This window comes from Bactrocera dorsalis, chromosome 3 (assembly GCF_023373825.1).
Source record: "Bactrocera dorsalis isolate Fly_Bdor chromosome 3, ASM2337382v1, whole genome shotgun sequence".
NCBI lineage: Eukaryota > Metazoa > Arthropoda > Insecta > Diptera > Tephritidae > Bactrocera > Bactrocera dorsalis.
Window position 1 is genome coordinate 85,621,731 of NC_064305.1, and position 21,382 is coordinate 85,643,112.

General features: G+C 35.5%; 1 protein-coding gene across 1 annotated transcript in view; it reads left to right on the top strand.

Annotated features, from left to right (window-relative positions):
• Positions 1–4,484: 4,484 nt before the first annotated feature.
• LOC105227723 (protein qui-1) overlaps positions 4,485–21,382 on the top strand; it is a gene marked incomplete at its 3' end in the record, with an annotated part of 123,529 nt that continues 106,631 nt past the window's right edge. Inside the window, 2 exon segments of the mRNA XM_049453580.1 lie at positions 4,485–4,645; positions 14,600–14,880.

Consider the following 21,382-nt stretch of genomic DNA (forward strand, 5'->3'; position numbering starts at 1 on the left):
ACAATTAACTTATACTAAAAACAAAAACAAAACTAGAAAGTTAAACACTGAATCGAAATGCCAAATATAAGCACTAAATCCACATGATCTATAAATGAGTGTTTATAGTACTTATAGAAGAGTGTATACATTCGCGTGATGAGTTTATTTGTATGCTGGCTGAGTTAGTTGTTTATCTTATCGCTGAGTTGAGGGTTAGAACATGTGCGCTAGTGTCTATACGGACGAACCACCGGCAATTACAGATTTATAGCCATGCATATATACAGTTATATAGATAAATATAAATATACATATTTATATAAGTACAGATGTATATTAATTTGTAAGCATAGTTCTTTTATATGCATGTTTGTATGTATATTTGTGCCATCAGTGCCACACTCACTCAACTGACCGCCCCTGGGAGCAGGCTATGCGGTAGCACGTCTGGTGTATCCACTGCTGATTGTTGCGCCACAAGTGTGCACGGCATACAACCCACCGCGCAATGCGAATGCCTTCGAACAGCCTTGTTGGCTGACATTTGGAATTCGAAAAGGCAAACTGAGCAAAACAAAAAAAAAAAAAACACCGCAGAAATAGAATCTCAATTGGAAATAAACACATCGAGCGTTAAATTGAGGCCCTCAAGTGCTTTTTAATGCCATGTGTGTGAATGTAAGCACACATATATGTATGTGTGTGTATGTGTTGATATTTATATGTGTGCTGCTGTTGATATCTTACCTTATTTATAAACAAAAATTCATGTATATATTATAAATTCATTTCAGTTCATACCCACATATGTATATATGTATGTATGTACAAGTATGTATTCCTCTTAATATATGTATGCATATATATATATATGTATTTGCACATTTGTAAATCATCCTATTTATAAGCTGGAATTCCATTAATTTTAATGCGAATGCGAAAAGAATTCAATAAACATCGAAATTCAGTCGAGTGTGAAGAATAAATTGTGGCTTTCTTGGCTTTCTTGTGGCTGCAATTCTCTTAGCTTTTCATTTAACGAATTAGTTGGCTATTTCGGTTGCTAATAGCAATGCACTTTGAAGATATTTTGTATTTAAAGTATTGAAAACGAAAAGAAATTGAAACAATTGTGCGGCAATACAAAAGTGAATATTTATATTTGCTGGGTCAATGACTAAGAAATTTAAATATTTTGTGAATAAATTGTGTAAATTCAGTTTCGGTTGAATGCACCCATGTAAACTCTTTGGCGAATCTCGAATTAGTTTTGAGTAGAATTTCTTTCTGTTTTTTGGAGTGCCTTTTCAAGCTATATTCTTATAGCTAAACTCAATAATCGAGATTTCTAATAATATGTTCGCGATTTTAAATTGCTTCGAAAACTTTTCTTGAAGTTTTGGTGTCTCAGCTGTCAAATGGACTAAACTGTTTTCTTCATAAACAAAAAATTAATGTGTTAGGTGAGTTAATGCAAAATATCTTTAGAACAAATCTCACCCCGACTGACAAAAATTATCGCCTACAAAAATGCTTCTCAGCTCATACAAACATGACTCAATAAGGCACCTATTGACATTGCAGTGGAAAGCTCTGTGGTAAAGTCAGCTACAGGATTGGCCACCTCAGGTGAATTCTATTGCAAGAACCTTTGAGCATAGCTCAATAAGCGCGAGAATGATGGACAAAGTAGACCACACGCTTTATTTGGAAGAAAACATGCCAAGTCAATCTAAAAAGGGCGTTTGGCCAAAAGCCTGCGACACGCCAGCGGAACTTACAACATCTATACAGATGGCTCCAAAATGGTTATTGGAGTGGAAGCCGGAATCTATAGCTCGGAGCAGGATCTCAGGCGATCCTTCAAGCTTCCGAAATACTACAGTATCGTCCAGGAACTCTTTGTAGTTTAGCTTAGCAATTGATAATGTCACCTCGCATTACATCTGAGACTGACCTTACAAGCAGGAAAGCAGCTGCATATATACAGGGATCCAGGCTATAAAGGTTTTCGTTTCCCGAAACTGCTGATGAGATTGGGAAAAAGTACCATTCAGTTGGCTACCGAACCAGCATAGGGAATATTAAAGTCACTTAAAACGATTACCGAAAGTATTGAAAGGCGGATCAGGGCGAGATGGAATGCCTTCATTACAAGATCATGTGCATGTGAACGGACGGAAAGCCGGCATGCTTCTTACTCACACGATCTCAAAAGGACTGACGAGCGGCTATTGGCCACATGGCAGATTACAACCTCATGGCATCACATGCGAGCCGAATGGGCATAATTGCAATACATTTGACATAAGACATATGCTGAAACACTTTTTATGTCTATGTTCAGCACTATCTAGAACTCGTCTTAAATTCTGGAGCTTCGGAGTTCATGGAACTATGCGCAGTATAAAACGTAGATATCAAATCGCTCTTAAAGTTTGCAAAAAAAATGACGAATACTTCACCTCAAACTAAACTTCACTTCCAGTTAAAATTAACCTGTCTGAGTCATATTTGATCAGGTGGTATTTAGGTTCCAGATGATAAAAAAAATTATGAGTTTTCAGAACTAAGATAGTAGATAGTGAATAAAAACCGAATACGTTTTATTATTTTCATAACGTACAATATGATATTTCAATAAGAGTCAAAATGTGTCACACCTTTCAACGAAATGTCAAACTACTGCGCTGCAATGACAGCTATTGTCGTTTAATGAACATGTGAAGTTAATAAAAATTGACGCAAATAGTATTGCATGCGAAATAAACAATATCTAGTTTATAAAGGGTCATCCGTTTCAAGATTCCCTACTTTTTTTAAAGAAAAAAAAAACACAGAAACTTCAAATTTAATGGAGAATGTTTATTACCATTCGAAGGAACATTCTTTGGCATTAAGTTTTTGAAGACTATCTCTCAAATGTTGGTCAACGGAGGTCCATCCGTTGAGTCCAATTTTTGTTGACTCGCTCGAGCATTTCGACTGGTAACTGGCAAATGGCATGGGTAATTTCTGCTCGAAGGCCTGAATCGAATGGGGGTTGTCCGCAAAGACTTTAGACTTTACATATTTCCACAGGAAAAGGTCTAACGTTGTAATATCAAACATTCTTGGTGGCCAATTGACCGACCCAAAACGTAAAATGATAAGCTTAGGGAAGTGATCGCTCAATAAATCAATTGATTGATGCAATGTGTGGGAAGATGGAAGAAAATGTGTCACCTAGATCATGAGTTTCCATTTTGGGTATCAAATGGGCGATTATCATGGCGGTTACGTACTCACCGGCATCATTTTTGAAGAAATATGCACTTATAATTCCACCGGCTCACAAATCACACCAAACCATTGCTTTTTCTTGATGAAATGGCACCTCTTGAATCTTTTCAGGTAGTTCTTCGTTCCAAATGTGACAATGATATATACCCATTGAGTCAAATTGGCTCAAAAACATCGGATCTTTCTCGAACTTTCCAAGAGCCCATGGAAGGTCAAGCGGCTTCAGTTCTTGCTCAAGCTGTATCTATATGCTTTCAGTCTAAAATCTCGACGTAAAATGCCTCAAGTCGTTCCATTCATGTTCGAATTGCTGCGTATATCTTATCCTGAGTTAGATCTAACAGTTGGTATGGTAGCTATATGCTATAGTGGTCCGATATCGGCGGTTTCAACAAATGAAAAGCATCTTGGGTAGAAGAAAGCGTGTGCAAAATTTCAGTTCGATATCTCAAAAATATACATACAAACATATAGACAGAAGAACATGGTTAAATCGACACAGCTTGTCATGCTGATAATTCATACGTAAATACTTTTTATAGGTCTTTAGACGTAACTTTCTGAATTTTATAAGCCTCGTTCCAACGTAAAATACTCTGTTCAGGGTACACATAGTGCTATAAAAAGCAAAGTATACGAATGCCGACAAAACATCACCCACAACATGTTGCTGCAACATATTGTCTACGTAATGTTTGTTTTCATTTTGACGCTACAAGTGTCATTGCAGCAACAAGAATTGATAAAAACACACACACACACACTCACATATGCATACAAACAAACATAAGTGACACACATAAATTTCGTTCCAGCTAACACAATAAACCGAACGCTGCGCCCGTCTGTCGACCCAGCAGCTACGGCAAACTGAACACCAGCCATCAGCCGCCAGCCGCTGCCATAATCGCCATCCCTGAAGTATTCAGAACGCCTGGCAGGCAGTCAGCGGTGCACATGTTTACAATGGCTGGAACAACAAGTTTTTCGAATGCCACCGCCGACCAAGTGACTGCCGACAAAGCTTACTGTTGATTGTGATGTTTCATGTATATGAGAGTGTATGTGTGTGAGTGTTTACTTGGCCCGGCGCTTCGCCAAACATACTTTCGAACATTACAGCATTGAATGCTGTTCCATTCCGTTGTGTTCCAGCGCAAAAGCTCCGCACAGCAAAGGAAGTTGGCCCAGCACGACACAGTTTTCTCGAAACGCAGGCGAACACAATTTTCAGTCTCGCGGCAAAACTTGAAACGAACGGTTGGATAACACGGAAAACGCGCAAAACGCGGTGAAAAAGTGAAAAATTTATTAAAAAAAAAAACATATATACACACACACACACATGTGTATGTAGTTATATAAGTGTGAAAATATAAGTGTAAGTGTGGGTGTGTGTGTAATCTCACACCTTTAGTGTTGTGCTGTGCTGCGTCTGTATGTGCGACGTCGGCAGTTGTAGCTGCTGCCAACCAACAGATAGTCGAACACACACACGCTGATATGCACATACATACATACATACAAACATGCCTGGCTGTCAAGTCATATAAAAACATTATTTATTGTGTTTGCGCGAATCCTCGCGAAAATTTGTGCAGTGCAAGCGTGTGAGTGCTCACATATGTATGTGTAAGTGTATATGTTTACAGGTGTAGCTGGCAGTGTTTGTTGGTTTTGTTTATAATTTCGCTGCTGGCTGCTGTGTGGGCGTGTGTGTGCATAAATCTGTTGTGATTTTGAGTGCGAATCGGCGGACAGGTGGCGTCTATCCGGCGGCAAAATGTATGTTTCGCGTCGAGCGCTGCGCTCCCAACCGAGTTGCGTGGAGAATCGCACAAATGCAATACGCGTTTATAAAAAAATACTCATATACAAAGAAGAAGGCAGCAAAAGGCTGAAAGATGGCTGATCATTAGCGTTAAATCAACTTTTGCGCTCAGCCCAATCTGATTATAACGCCAATTATAGCTGTTGTTGTGTGTGCGTGATGCGAATTCACCTGAAAGGAATTTTGTGTTTTAACTCAAACTGACAGTAAATTTTATTTGCAAGTGAATTCTAAAGAGTTTTTATTTAATTTAAATTTATTTCAATAAACCATGAGAGTTTAGCGGAATATAAAATTTTAAGGAAATTAAGCAAAAATATAAAAAAAAATTATATAAAAAGTATATATTCGTTGAAAATTAATGTATTAATTTGCTTGAAGCGATTGTAATTAATTTTTATTTTTCTACTGGCCTTTTTGTTTAGAAGCACAATGGTTGCCTAGAGTTGTAATAAGCACATAATCTGGATTTAAGGATTCTCAATTGAATGCAATATCATCTTCTACAAAATAGGCAACTGAAGCAATACACGCTTGCCAACGCTTACTCCAACTTTTCAAACACATAAAAATCGGTTAAGATATTCTTTAGTGCCTTCAGCGCATTTTAGTTTTTTTTTTTCGGTTTCGACTCATTTCTGGAGCTCCATTTGGTAAATTGTTGCCAAGCTTCGACGTCAGATTCATAAACCTATATCTTGTTATCAGTAATGTTGCAATGTTGTTGTTGTAGCGGCAGAGTTCTGTCGATATGACAGACCTTGTCGTGGGAACAGTCCTCAGCGTTTGTAAAGTATCCCTTTTTCGGCCTCTATTCTACGTAATTTTTACGTAAGATTCTGGTCTTTTGGTACGGGTATAGCATTGACATACACAAAACATTAAGATTTATACCCAAAACTATAACAATTATACCCAAAACATTAAGCAAAATGTGTCGAGCCAAGAGTAAGATATATGGAGAACCCCTGTGTTAGTTCTCTGATGCCAACAAGCTGATTTTCAAGCACTGTTTCTTTAACTTTTCGAAGAAATTGTCATTAATAGCAGTGGATTGGTGAACGACTCGCATTAGACAAATTTTCGCTGACCAAAGGAGCTTCGCTGAATAGCTTGTGCTACTCAAGTACTTGAGTCCACGACAAAGTAGACTCCCTACAATATTTCTGCAACATTTTAAATGATTCTATAGTTGTAATTTCATTGGCAACAAAAAGTATTAAGCAAACTCGTCGTACAATTTTTTTCCATGGCAAAAATCGTCACAGAAACTTTTCGCTTTATAAACAAAAAGCTGTCAAATACTTGCTAATGGATATGGGGAGATCAAGCTTCTTATTCTTTTTTATTGGCGTAGAAACCACTTACGAGGTTATAGCTTCACATGAATATAATGAAGGTTGTAGCAATCTTGAAAAAAACAATTGTATACATTCGGCTTGCGCCTGTTGTTTTGATTCCGAGTCAAATTTGATCAGTATACTGCTGAATCCCATATCGTCGGTAACAACATTAGTTCCTAATTCGACGTAAAACATATATAAAATCTTAAATATTTGCTCATAGGTATGTAAGAATAAAGTAAAGGTGCTTTCAGTTAGATTTTATTACATAACTTTCATAGTTTCAAATATGAATATATCGCTTCCTAATACGCAAAAATAGCTATCATCCAAAAAAGTCGAAATTGATACACTACATCATATTACATACTTGTATATGTATGTAACATAAAATTTTCAGCTTCAGCTGTCAGCTTCAGATATAACTAATATATAACCATTTTATAACCGAAACTGAAATTTTTTTCAATATGAGTTGTTTCTATTATATCGTTTTTACTTCGCCTGTAAGCTTTTGAAAAGTGTTGTTACACTATTTTGGTATATGTGGTATACATAACCAATATATAACCATTAATAATAACCAATTCATAACCAAAAATCAAATATTGTTTCAATATGAGAGGTTTCTTTTATACAGTTTTTAATTCACCTGTAAAGCTATGAACAGTGATGTTACACTATTTTGATATATGAGGAAAATATAACCAACATATAACCAATATATAACCATTTTGTAACCAAAACTCAAATCTTGTTTTAATATGAGTGGTATCTATAATATCGTTTTTACTTCACCTGTAAACTTTTGAAAAGTGTTGGTACGCTATTTTGGTATATGAGGTATACATAACCAATATATAACCATTAATAATAACCTGTTTCGCCTGTAAAGCTATGAAAAGGGATGTTACGTTATTTTACATTTGACAAAATATAACGTTCTTTAACTTGATAAGTGAGAGCACCAAAAGTACTTAAACTACCTTGCTTTTCCCACTCATGTGCTACAAAGACAGATCTCGGCTTATACGCCTAAAAATATTCTACAAAAAATTACTTCATAAATTCCAAGGAATTTTATGACTACAATAATAACCACACCAAAGTTTGTTAACACTAATGCAAGAGTTTTAAGTGAATACCTTTATATTACTTAAATGTACATTTAATTTTTCACTGAAATTCGCCATCGTTTTTGCTGCCACCAAATTCTAATTGCCACTCGTTTCACTACGTTGAACATTATGGCTTTACCTTGTAAAATTACGCAGCATTTTATTTACTTCTGTTCGATATTATTTGCAATTTTAATGCTTTGATAAGCAATTCGCAATTAAAATTGTTTTCTATGAATATTTGCAGATATACATACATATTTGAACGTAGTTGAATTTATTTTGTGCTTTGCTTGTTTATTTATGATTTGCGTTTTTTTTTTAATTTTTGTGAAAACAATAATTATCTGTGTATTTACATTTGTATGTGCTTTATTTGAAATTAATGTTCTTTAATCCTTTGATAAACAGTCTAAATTTACATTTTGGCATCCATTTTGCCTTAAAAAACAAACCATTTTTTAATACTCTTTCAGTTATCAATAAGAAAACATTATGTTGTTCGTTTGTCTTTGCAAAGTTTTGTCGTAAAAGCTAAAAAGCAACTGAATATATAGCACTATTATTTTATATAGCTATGTAAAGGGTGATTTTTTAAGAGCTTGATAACTTTTTAAAAAAAAAAACGCATAAAATTTGCAAAATCTCATCGGTTCTTTATTTGAAACGTTAGATTGGTTCATGACATTTACTTTTTGAAGATAATTTCATTTAAATGTTGACCGCGGCTGCGTCTTAGGTGGTCCATTCGGAAAGTCCAATTTTGGGCAACTTTTTCGAGCATTTCGGCCGGAATAGCCCGAATTTCTTCGGAAATGTTGTCTTCCAAAGCTGGAATAGTTGCTGGCTTATTTCTGTAGACTTTAGACTTGACGTAGCCCCACAAAAAATAGTCTAAAGGCGTTAAATCGCATGATCTTGGTGGCCAACTTACGGGTCCATTTCTTGAGATGAATTGTTGTCCGAAGTTTTCCCTCAAAATGGCCATAGAATCGCGAGCTGTGTGGCATGTAGCGCCATCTTGTTGAAACCACATGTCAACCAAGTTCAGTTCTTCCATTTTTGGCAACAAAAAGTTTGTTAGCATCGAACGATAGCGATCGCCATTCACCGTAACGTTGCGTCCAACAGCATCTTTGAAAAAATACGGTCCAATGATTCCACCAGCGTACAAACCACACCAAACAGTGCATTTTTCGGGATGCATGGGCAGTTCTTGAACGGCTTCTGGTTGCTCTTCACCCCAAATGCGGCAATTTTGCTTATTTACGTAGCCATTCAACCAGAAATGAGCCTCATCGCTGAACAAAACACGCGCGCGAAACACATTTCGAACCGAACACTGATTTTGGTAATAAAATTCAATGATTTGCAAGCGTTGCTCGTTAGTAAGTCTATTCATGATGAAATGTCAAAGCATACTGAGCATCTTTCTCTTTGACACCATGTCTGAAATCCCACGTGATCTGTCAAATACTAATGCATGAAAATCCTAACCTCAAAAAAATCACCCGTTATATACATCCATCCAGTACATCTATTTGGCGCATAATACAAAACTGTTAATACAAAGCTGTAAATAGCCAAACTTTCATCACGAGCTTCATAAAATACTTCAAGCGCTTGCTTCACTTCACTTCTTGACTTTCCGCAAGCTACGCGAATTTTAAACAAGTAATCAAAACTAAATACAAAACTACTTAAATGTCTGCTGTAAAGAAGTATCTGTTTAACGGGATCCACACAGACCTACGCTTTTTTATTGTACTACTGGCAACTATATTTCACATGGTAGTGATTACTTTTGACAATGTAGCAAATATTAATGTAAGCTTTCAATCAGACAAATTTTGTTTCCGTACTTTTTTTTACCAGTATAAAAATCACAATTTTTTATTTTACCATCAAAGTACTATTGTAGTATTAACACCCTTCTTTTGTGAACAAAATACTATACTATCAGAAATCACAAATCAAAATGAATTGCATATAATTTTTCAGTCTGAAGTGAAGAAATGTGTGCCAATATTTTTGTAAAGACTGCTTATCTCAGCATAATTATAACTAATATGAAAAATATTATTTTACAATCCAATGCGTGTATACTTTTTATAGAACTTTGTGGCCAGCCAAACTAAACTCTGTAGTTCCTTAACGACGAGGGAGCTATGGGTGGGAAGAAGCCGTTAGAGGTGAGCGGAGTTCTTCTTTTCTGACTTCACAAAGGATTACATAAAGCAGTCCACATGGGATTTTTGATCAGCCATCTAACCTAACCTTTTATCTATTATATTATATTATCATTATATTCGTTCGGGTTTCCAAAGGATGACGTAATTTGATTATTATTCCATTGTTTCAAAAAAGGAAAAATGTTTTGATAATCTATTGTCTTTACCAGTCCTGGCCGGCCATTAAAATTTGAAACCGAGGAAGCATTGCACGATGAAGATCGTTACAAAGCAACAATTCTTCAGATTTTTTCAAAAATTTCATTGAAAACTTGTCGTGATCAAAATATTCTACATCTACTTTTTAAAACAACTGATACCTGTCAGCTTTTTTTAGATGTCCCACCTTCACTTACTTTCGTTGAGTTGTTTCCAACAAATAAGTAAAGAAAAAGATGCCGCACTGACCCAAATTTTGTATGAGACCATAAACCATTAATGTAGTAGTAGATTTATTGCTGTGGAGTGCAGCTTCCTTCAGAGAAGTGACACTCATATAGCAGAGTGGCGATATGGAAATTAAACGCCTGTGCAAATTGGTTTTGCCTGCTAAGTGTTTTGCTGATTTAAAAGTTCGAACACACATTTAATCTTTTTATGGCTTCAAAAAGTACTCCATGTAGCAGTTCTCGTGCGTTCTCTCTAGATCAGCCACCTAAGCTAGCCTAAATGGTGTAAATATTTCAAAGTCAACACCTAGTTCAAGTAAATATTACTATGCGTATCTAGGTGTTGGGACTTTTTACTTTTTATAAAATATAGTTATAACCTAAAAAAAAAAATATATCATTTCTATCAACTCTATTACGCTAGGATTTTGATATGATTTGCTAAAATATGGAGGCGTAAAAAGAGTTGATCCAAAAACAGTAATATCAATTATAAGTCAGCTGTTGAATGTATACACCATAAATGCAAAATAACTGAGAAAAGTATTCAGACCCCAACATACTCATTCATACCCATATAGTCGTTAACAATTGATTAATTACCGTAATTTAAAGCAACACATACATTTTTAACTCGTTACCGCGCGGCAATCCAACAAAATACTTGCAATTATTGCCACAAAAACTTCGCTTAATTACACCTATCTATGGACAGGGTCTGCAGTTAAAATGGAAGTCATTAAAAATTTAATGTAATTTAAACCTTTGCTTTCATTCCACTGACAAACAAATGCATATACATATTAGGGTGTGTCATTCTGAGCGAACCTTTTTTTTCAACTGAAAAGCAGGCTGAAAACTTTCGACAATGTGAAAAAAGTCACTCAAAAGATGAGCTCTTAATATTAATATTAGGAGGTGAATGTTTCAGCCTGTTTTTCAGTTGAAAAAAAAGGTTGCCTCAGAATGACACCCCCTAATACATATACATATGTATATATGTATGACGTATACAACATTATACAAGTGCGGCTACTTTTATGAGACAGTGTAAGAAATTGAGTTGAATGAATTTAAAATGCCGAAGTAAGGGAATGAGTGAGTGAACAATGGAAGGTGTTAACTTCTTCGAACAAACATAATTACATGTATGTACATCCATAAATAAACACTGTGTGTACGAAAATAAGGAAGAATCCATAAATCTGTATATACTATACATATATGTATAATAGGATGGGGCAAAGAAAAACTTTTATGATGAGGCATTATTTAGTGAAAAGGTTTTAAAATTAGTAAAATTTATCTTTTACGATTCCAGCTTGAACGTTGACCTGAATTAACTTTTGAAGTCGACTTAATAAAAAATCATATCAGAACTATTTTATAGATCAAAAAACGCCCTACATGAACCATATTTCATTTTCACTATACATTACTTTGTTAAAGCGGCTTAAACACTCAAACAAAATAAGAATATGTTTTACGTTATACATACATATATGTATGTATATGCCAACTCAAAAATCCAATAAACCACCTGTTAATATTAATAATAACAGCTTACAATTTTCCATATTTTTCCCAACATTTTGGTTGATAATTTCACGGTATAAGTATTTCTTTTTTTCTTTTGCCCACTCTACTGTATAGCGCGGCGGCATATCGGTGAGTAAACTCAGCAGCGGCGGTTATCTTTATCTCGGCTTGTTAAACGCATTTCATGCTGCGTATTCAAATTTTATTTATTTGTTTCATGTTTATTTGCTGGTGTGCCAATATTTGTTTTCATTCGTTGGCGCGTGAAACGAGCGAATTTTTAATTACGGACTGCGCGTTATTACATTACAATAACCCAACGTTTACTCTACTCACGCCCAACGGCCCAACCGACGAGCGGAGAGTATATGCAAACGTGCGGAATCAGCCGAGTCATGAAAGACAAGCGAGTTTTTTAAGCGTCGTGTTCTAAAACTGCTGAGCTACAGAAACAAAAATTTCAACAGCTAAGATTTGAAATAACCAATTATTATGATTTTTTTCATTGGAGTCTTTTTATTTTCGAAAAGTGAATCAAATATGCAGGAATGAGAATCAAAATCTTCACATATGCGACGGCATGGCTCATTAAGTTCAAAACTTGTTCTAGGAGATTTTAACAGGAAAAGCATAAATTGCCTCGAGAAGCGAACTGAGATATTACATTTAACTTCAGACAGGAGAAAAGAACTGCTAAATGTCCTATTCAGAATTTTTACTAAGAATATAACAGCAACCACTCTTCTACCACCAGTAAGTGTAGATAGATTGGATTGGATGGAATAATAGACCCTAGGACGCGTTGCAATCCTCTTTTACTGATCTAATCTGGGTAGATTTATAAGTTCTAAGGATTCTAAGGAAATCTCAATCTAGAATCCCTTCGGAAATTACCTAAAGTGAAAAGTAAAAATTGCTTCTGAATCAACTTTAACTTGCCAGAATGGATTTGGTAACGAGGGTTATATGCAACAGAGCCATATTCCAATTTTTGTCCAACCAAAGTAGTAAAAAGTATCTTAGTAACATACGGATCTCTAAATTCTTAAAATCTAATGTTTAACAAAACTGAGATTAACTTTCAAGACTGACTCAATAAGAAAACTAAAATTAAGCTAACGGTCCATAGCATCTAATAAATCAATAAAGTTAAAAACTTGCTTTACTAAATAGTATTCTATCATATAAGGAGAGCGGAACTCAGATCTACGAAGAAAACACATCGTCTTTTATAATTTTTGAGATTCAATGGTGAACCACTTCCATCATACCAAGCAAACAAATTGTTTTAGGTCTTAACGCAAAAGACAACTTTCATCAATTGGAATATGTATATGATTTAAAGAGCTTTAAGAACAGAATCGAGCCAAAATGACTATCTTGTGGAACAACTGAAGCGACGTTAACAGAATCTGAAAGAGTATCCTCAAATATCAATATTTGTGTTCTATTATGAAGATTAGAAGATACCCATTGAAGAAGTATGGTTTGGAAGCCCAAAAACACAAGTTTATGTGCGAGCATCGAGAAATTTACTTTGAAAGCTTTGCTGAAGTCAGTATATGTATCAGCCGTATGCTTGTGTTTCCTAAAAGCCAATAACACATGGTTTACAGATTCAAGTAAATTTGTTAGAGTAGATTTCCCTTTACGAAATCCATGCTTGTCGCATCAGTACGTCAGCCTTATTGTGATCGAGCGTTATATGTACCCTTACCTGCTCTCTTGTGTTAGGCGCTGTTATGTTAATCGTCGAGTCTTCAACAGGGTCCTGTACAGCTTCTTTTACAGTCGCTGCTACTTTCTCTTTTGTTGTAAGTGAGTCGAGGTCTCTAATCTCTATAGTAGTCTTTGATTTAAGGCTTAAGAGTGGTGCCTCGCAGAAGCTGGCTTTTATATACTATTCCTCCTCCAGCTTTAACAGAAGCATCCGGTTTTTGTTTTTCGGATCTCTTTGATCTTAACCTCTGCTTCTTTAAGATTTACCTTGCTACGGATGTTTTTAAGGACCTCGATGTAGCTATTATCCCGTGCATTGCCTAAGATTATAGCACTTATTTCCACAGTAAGATTATCAGATAGAAAAAGTGATTTACTCTGAATAACGTAACACTTTGAAGGGGTATCAACTTATACTAAATCTAATACGCCAAGTGAGAAAGATGATGCGGCTAGGGCATGTGCGCATCTGTTTGTGGGTGTGTGTGCGTTTGTAAGCGTGTAAATAAAAAACGCAAAGTAAATAAAAGAAAATGAAGATTTTTTTTTAAGCCGCTGTTATTTCGCGTTATTTATGCCCGATGCCGTAGCTAAAATACAACAACAAAAGCAACATATACTCGGGAAACTAAAGTAAAAGTCTCCACTGTCTCGCATTGCTTAGAGAAATGACAAAAATAATGCCAAAGTTCTAACTTATTTTAATTTCGCTTGTTTACGCGCCTTAAAATATGCAGCAAAAATGCAAACGAGCTCGCGGGAGCTGCACAGCCGCTGAGTGATGTCTCAGTGCGTAAATCGGCGAAACGTAAAATATAATTTACACACACATTAATACATACATACGCAGAAAAGCGCCTAAAACAAAAGCAAAAAACCAATCAGTGTTTAAATTTAATTTTCTTGGTGCAGAAAAGTTGTTAAAATAAGCAAAAGCAAAAATCTCAAGATTCCCTAAAGTAACGAACACGAGGCTGAACAAGCGTTTACAAGCAGCGCCGACAACTAAATGGACCGTTGTAGTGAATTAAATCAGCAACAAAAACAACAAAAGAAACGAAGCGCTTTAAGCATTTGGCTCAGCTATTAAATCTTCGCGACGTGGACAAAATTTCATGTAGAGCATAAACCCACATAGCATACTTTAATATTTGACTACTTACAGCCACGTGACCAAATAAACGGCAACAAAGCAGCAGAAAGTAAAGCAAAAAATAAAAATAAAATTAAAAAAAAAAATTAATAATAATAATAATGAAATTGTGAAATTACGAAAACAGTGCAAGATATAATAAAAAAAAGTATTCAAAACAAAAAAAAACAGGAACAAAAAAATAAAAAATTTGTCGTCAGCAAAAATTTTCAATCAAAGTAAATTCAATTTAAAAGCTACCCTCAGTGTGCTCCTCACTCAGCCAGGCATCTATTGAACACGGAAAAAGCGAGGTAATTACATATACACAAGCAGATATGAACATTACACACACATGTATACACCAATATGTTTATAAAAGCATGCTTAACGTTAAACTACAACTACAGCATGAACCTACCCAGGCATTTTAAGCGTGGAAATTACCAACAAAAACAGCAACGCAGTGAAAAAATATATATTATGCTTTTTAAATGCTTTCAGTATAGTATTCTGGTATTTACATATATAGTATGTGTGCGTTTTACTCAATTCAAAAGGCGCCAAAAGGAAAGAAGCCTGTTGTTGTCCATAAGCGTCGTCAGTTTACTATATTAACGAGCTGGCAGCACCCTCTTACACACATACATATCTGCATACAGTAAACACAAGCAATACTCGTACTTACGTCAGCAAACCGTTAATAGTGGATGAATGTGTTTGTGTGTTTACGAGCTGTTAAAGTGAATAGAAAGTCGCCGCTCTGCAGCAAGTTTACAGGCAGTTAGTTCGTTAATTGCATTTTTTTCGGCGCAAGCATTTACGAATTCAATCTACTCAGCTTGATTTAAATTAATTAACTAACCAGTATTCGGTTGTTGTGCTTAAAAAGTGCGAAATTAGAAGTTTCTGAAGATTTGAAAACTTAAAAAAAATTTGCTCAAAGTACATTTTTTTGTCCCTCAAACCTCTTCTCCGGTTTAAGTAATGGCTTGACTCAGTCGTAAGCTAGAGTCCCAACTTCATGATAAGGTGCTTGGTGGTAAAAATGGAGTAATTTATTGGTGATTTTGTTGTCAGAGGACATATAAGCAAACAAAAATAAAATAAGAAAATTTTCATCAGCAAAATTGTCAATCAAAGTAAATTCAATTTCGGAAATAATATTCCTTTTTTACATTTTTGTCGCTATAAAAAATCACTTCTGAATTACAATATCCAAAAGAAAAACAAAAACTAACTCGACCAATGTCTTTTACATATCTCATCCTTAATAACTTGTATGTCTAAATGTATGCCAGAATACTGGATCCTTTAGAAAATACCGATAGGGATAATATTTATTCATTCTTTTCACTAAATAGACTGAGTGTAGAAGAGCAAGTTTTACCTGTTCACAACATTTCATAAGCGATTGTTTTATTTATTTTGTTTTATCTCTTCGATCGACTGAAAAAAATGGTTCCACAGAACGGCAATTTCAAAATCAATTAATTGTTCTTCCAGAAATACGTCTTTTTTTTGACGGATCTTCTCAAGTAAACGCTTCAATACGATCAAATAGACTCTTTATCGAACGACTGTCCCTCCGGAACAAATTTATGCTGCATCAAACTACGAATACCAAGAAAAAAAACAATGACCATCAGCTTGATTTTTGAGTGGCTTTGGCATGCTTTATTTAGTTTCGGCACTTCTTCTCTAAATTCCGATGATTGATGACTTGTTTGCATGTCAAACTCATAAACCAATGTCTCATCGGCAATTATAATGCTCTCAATAAATGTTGGATCGGAATTCGCACGACCAAGCATGTACAAAGAGACCTGTTTACGGTACTCCTTTTGAAAAAAATTTACATTTATCGGGACGACTCGAGCAAGAACGAGTATGAAACCCAATATATCCACCAAAATCATTCGGACGAACTGGCTGGAGATGTCGAGCCTTCTTACCATCTATATAACATTTGCCTGACGATTTTCAAACACCATATTTTTCACTTGTTTAATATATTCATCAGTTGAAGAGGTCGAAGGTCGTCCAGAATGAGGTATGTCTTAAACGATATTGGCCGTCTTTGAAGGCTTTGTACTACTCGTAGGCTAGTTTTTGATAACACTGAATCACCGTAAGCCTTTTCCAACGTCCGCAATTTCGTACCTGACACAGCTTTCTAATAATAGTATAATCATATTTTTATGGCTCTTTGATTTAAGATAATTTAAGCAGATAAATTCACTTCACCACACTTTCTCGGCGGCCCTTTTGGCAATCAGCCACGCGTTTTTCTCGAAAACACTTCTTTCGAAGCAGTCATAACGGTTATTTTTTTTAATAACTCTTCACCGCATGATACAATAAAACCTAAAAATAACTAACAATTTTAAAAACACCGGCCTGACATATAGAGCGCCATCTTTAACTATTTAATCTAGAATTTTAATTAGACCTAAACTTCAGAAGGCGCGTATATAACTTTGACATTGAAGCAAACTTTGTAATTGTGATAGAAATGGATGAAAAAAACTTTGCGTGTTGATAAAATATAACGAGTTTTCGGATACTGTCCCAGTAAAATCAGCAATCAAGGGTTGGTATGCTAAGAAAAAACGTGGTGAAATGAGCCCCGAAGACGATGAACGCAGACGTCCGAAAGAGTTGGTTACCGACGACAGCGCCTAAAAAGTCCACAAAATAATTTCGAATGACCGTAAAGTTCAGTTGTTTGAGATAGCGGGTACTATAAAGATATCGACTGAATGTTTATTTTATATCATTCACGATTTGTGTATGAAAAAGCTCTGTGCGAAGTGAGTGCCGCGCGAGAAAAAACCCAACAGTCGGCTGGCAAGGTAAAATAAGCGCCACATTATTTTTGTGTATGAAATAATTCTTATTGACTACTTTGAAAATAGAAGGATCACCAATAGCGATTATTACATAGCGAAGTTGGAATAACAAAACTCGACCTCTAAATTAAAATGTCTTGAAATTAATTAAATATAATCTTTTTATAAAAGAATTCCAATAAACCGTGAGGAAAAGTATTTAAAATTGTCAATAAGACAGGAGTCACTTCAGTTGTCATGTTCAGGAAGTTGTATTGTAACTATATTTGAGTTGAATTTTCTATTAAGTTAGTAAATAATGGAACAAATTTAAAGCTTATTGGAATTTTTTCAATTTCAAAAATAATTACTCTATAAATATGTATATTATACAAAGGTTCAGTGCTCAGCTTCTGCTCAGACGGTTGGCGCCCCGATGCGCTTCCATTAATTAGTAATGCTATTTTTAACTTAAGCAAAATGTCTAGGAATTAAGTACAGCTAGTGAAGCTGTAGTTGCAGATGACAAGCAAATGAAGTGAAAACGCTCCGGCGACATGTCGGGATGAGAGTGTTGAGCGATGACAAAGGCAGGCATGTATATTCATTTATATACAGAGTAATGAGAATATTTTAGTACAAAGGTGTAATAAAGGTGTGCATAAATATGTGTGTATATAAATGTTCTGTAGTTTAGTAAGCGAACACGCGAGTGAGAGCTGCCGCCTGCCAAGCAATTAAAGTGAATGGCGCAAGTAAATTGAATCAGCCTCTAATTCAACGCTGTAAATGTCCAGCAGTTACTTTGTCCACGGCACAAAAAATACGCACAAAAAAGAACACAATTCAATTAGCAAAATAAAGGCCCGGCAACAACAGGATTTTATACCGTTAGCAATTTAGTATTTTCAAAGCCCGAAATTAAATCTCTCGTTTTTGTGTGTCCTTTTCGTCCTTACGCGCTCACGCTGTGCGAAAACCCATCATAAAACTTTGCGCCGCGCCGTCACACGAATAACCACGCAACTACTGCCCCACCCACACAATTAATAGTTCTCACGCACATACACAGACACATTCAAGATGTTATATTCCGCTGCTTTTATTCAGTTATAAATAATATTTTGAAGTCCGCAGCAAGGTGTGTGCCGCGCGCCGTAATCATCATCATTATTTCAAATCATTTATCATTAAAGCTAAGCAATTCAAATGGAAATGAGTCTGAAAATGAAAATGAGCGCGCGAATAAAAAATGCAAATGTAAATGAATGAATGCGTAATGTTTGTCATCCGCCGAGCCCAGCAAAATGATTTATTCTTATTCATGATATCTATGGCAGTGTGGCGCACACCGTTGAACTCAACACTTTTAAGGAGGTAGCTTTCTCCGTTTTCTTCGTGCTGCCACGGAGGTCGACCCTTTTTGTGTCGAGGTGGACAGCGGCGCGACGCGACACCGACGTCAATAGCAGCTGCTACGCATCAATCAATGTCGTCACCTGGCGGTCCCGTGGCGATTAAAGCCAGAACTGATGATCACTCATCAGCGTTGATATTGATGTTTCAGTTTCCAGTTAGATTGTGGAGTGAGCTATAAATCTTACTAAATCTGTTGAATAGTCATGGAGATAAGTGGGAAATTAAAGGGTTTAAAGGCAGACATTTCAAGCAGAAATTAAGGAAAGCAAATTTTTCATTTTATTTATTTGTTGTGCATTTAGTTGATATCCAACTTCAGAACAGTCTATTTGAGAAATGATCATATCCCATCATAACATAAGAAAATCATAACTTTGTAGTATTAGCAATATTTGAGTACAGAAGATTTATAGATAGAAAATTACTGAGGTTTTGCACTGTCACCTATGGTCTATTGTGCCCTCTTATACCACATATTGCTGTAAGAGGTCCAGCATTCTGAATAGTTCCAGGAGCTTGCTGGGTGCGATTGAGGTGATGTGATCCTGTCCACGTAGATGGATCCTAGGGTCATGAGAATACTTCTACTTGTTGAGCAGTCTAGAATCAGGTGGTCTGGAGTTTCCATGCGGAGCAACTCCTTTATGATGTGGGACATTACAACAACATATGGTTCTGTCCCCATCACTCTGGATGCCGACGCAGAGCGGGCTAGTTCGTCGACCAGCTTATTGCCGACTACCTCTTATGCCACGGCACCCTGATCAGGTGTACAGGGAATAGCAAAATGACAGATGTTTCATGCTTCCTATACATTCCTCTATTAAGATCGCTTTTAGTGCCGCTTTACTATCACTAAACATAGCGATACGCTGGTTGCGATGGAGATTGATTTCAACACACCGACATATAGCAAAGACTTCTGCTTGAAATATGCTCGGAAAACAACCAATTGGTATGTTTAGTTTGATATGCAGTCCCGCAATGCCTATTCCAATACTTCCCGGTGTTTTCGCGCCGTTAGTGTGCCTTTTGGATAGCGCTGGCCATTAGTAGTAGGTCCAGCCTGGAACACACATTCTAAATGTGCGAAACGCACGTCCGTTGACCAATTTTACATTCCATGCTCTGGTCTTAGATTTTTAATTTTTTTTACAAAAGTGAATTTAAAAGGAACATAAAAAACGCAAAGGTTGTAATAATCTAATCGCTGATCATATTTGAGGATCGACTCAACACATTTTTGTTAATGTTTTTTCAAAGGAGTATAATATTATTTATCTAACATATATTATAGAATTAATGCTCTCTGGTAACACTTCCAGAACATTTCCCAGAAAAATCTGCCAGTATTGTGATGTTTTTGGCAAATAACACCAAATTCTGATTCTTAAAAAATGTGAAGTACATCAGCCATTAACATGTTCCTTGTCCTCTTTCAAGTTTATGTATGTATGACAATTTCCTTTTTCGAAAAATTTAAAATAGAATATTCCTACTGATAGGAATATATTCAACTTCGTTAACTTTTATCAGTGATATTTAAGTGTTAGTAGTATCCTTAGAATCAGAAGTATCTGCAATCCGAAATTTCCCAGCGAGCTGTTGACGCGATTTCATATTCGCCAAAATTTGATGTTCTGATTGGATGTTGGATACATATTGAAGACATGAGACTTGTCGAAAAAAATCTGGAGTTTCTTTCACATAGGTAATTCGCTTAGAAAGTATTGTTGTGACAAAATATTAACTATCGTTTTTGAAGTACCCAAAAAGTGACCTTTTATATATATCAGAATTTACTATTCGCAGCATTGTAGTCTTCTGTTTGGTATGAATTTTCTTCAAAAAAAAAGCTAAATCGAAAAACCATACCAACAGCATTAGCAAACCAACTTTACAAGCAACAGCGAATTTTTTTTTTTGAGTTTCACTAATTTGCATTTAAATAGTTGCGTAAACGCTTTCAAAAAAATAAAAAACAAAAACATAAAAAAAAAATAAAAATTTCAAATTCTATGAAATTCCACTGAAACAAATATTTCGAATTTCCGAGGTCGGCTTGGCCTGTTGAAATGCCCAAACTAATAGCTACATTTGAAAGTCCATTAATTTCAAATAAAAATTAAAACACGCACACATACACACAGCCAAATATGCGAATGCAACAGCAAAAACGCATAACATAGCTGAAATAGCAAAAAAAAAACAGTAAAAATACGCAACCGCAAGCAAAAATCACTGCAGCCAACCAAAGTGCAACAACAATCGTGGCAAGTACTGTTATATTAAAGTGCAGTCTACATTTGCTTAATTAAATATTTAAATAATAATTAAATGTGGCTTTAATTGAAATGTATTTTTTGCTTGACTGAAAGGCTCATGAAATTTTTGGGACACCCGAGGGGTTATTAGCGAAAAATATATTTGCACGCAGCCAACGCAGCATTTGGAATATTTTATGGCATGACATATATACATACACACATTATATATATATACATATATATATATATATATTTACATTAGCATGTGTACATAATGCAATTAAATATTGTACAATTTT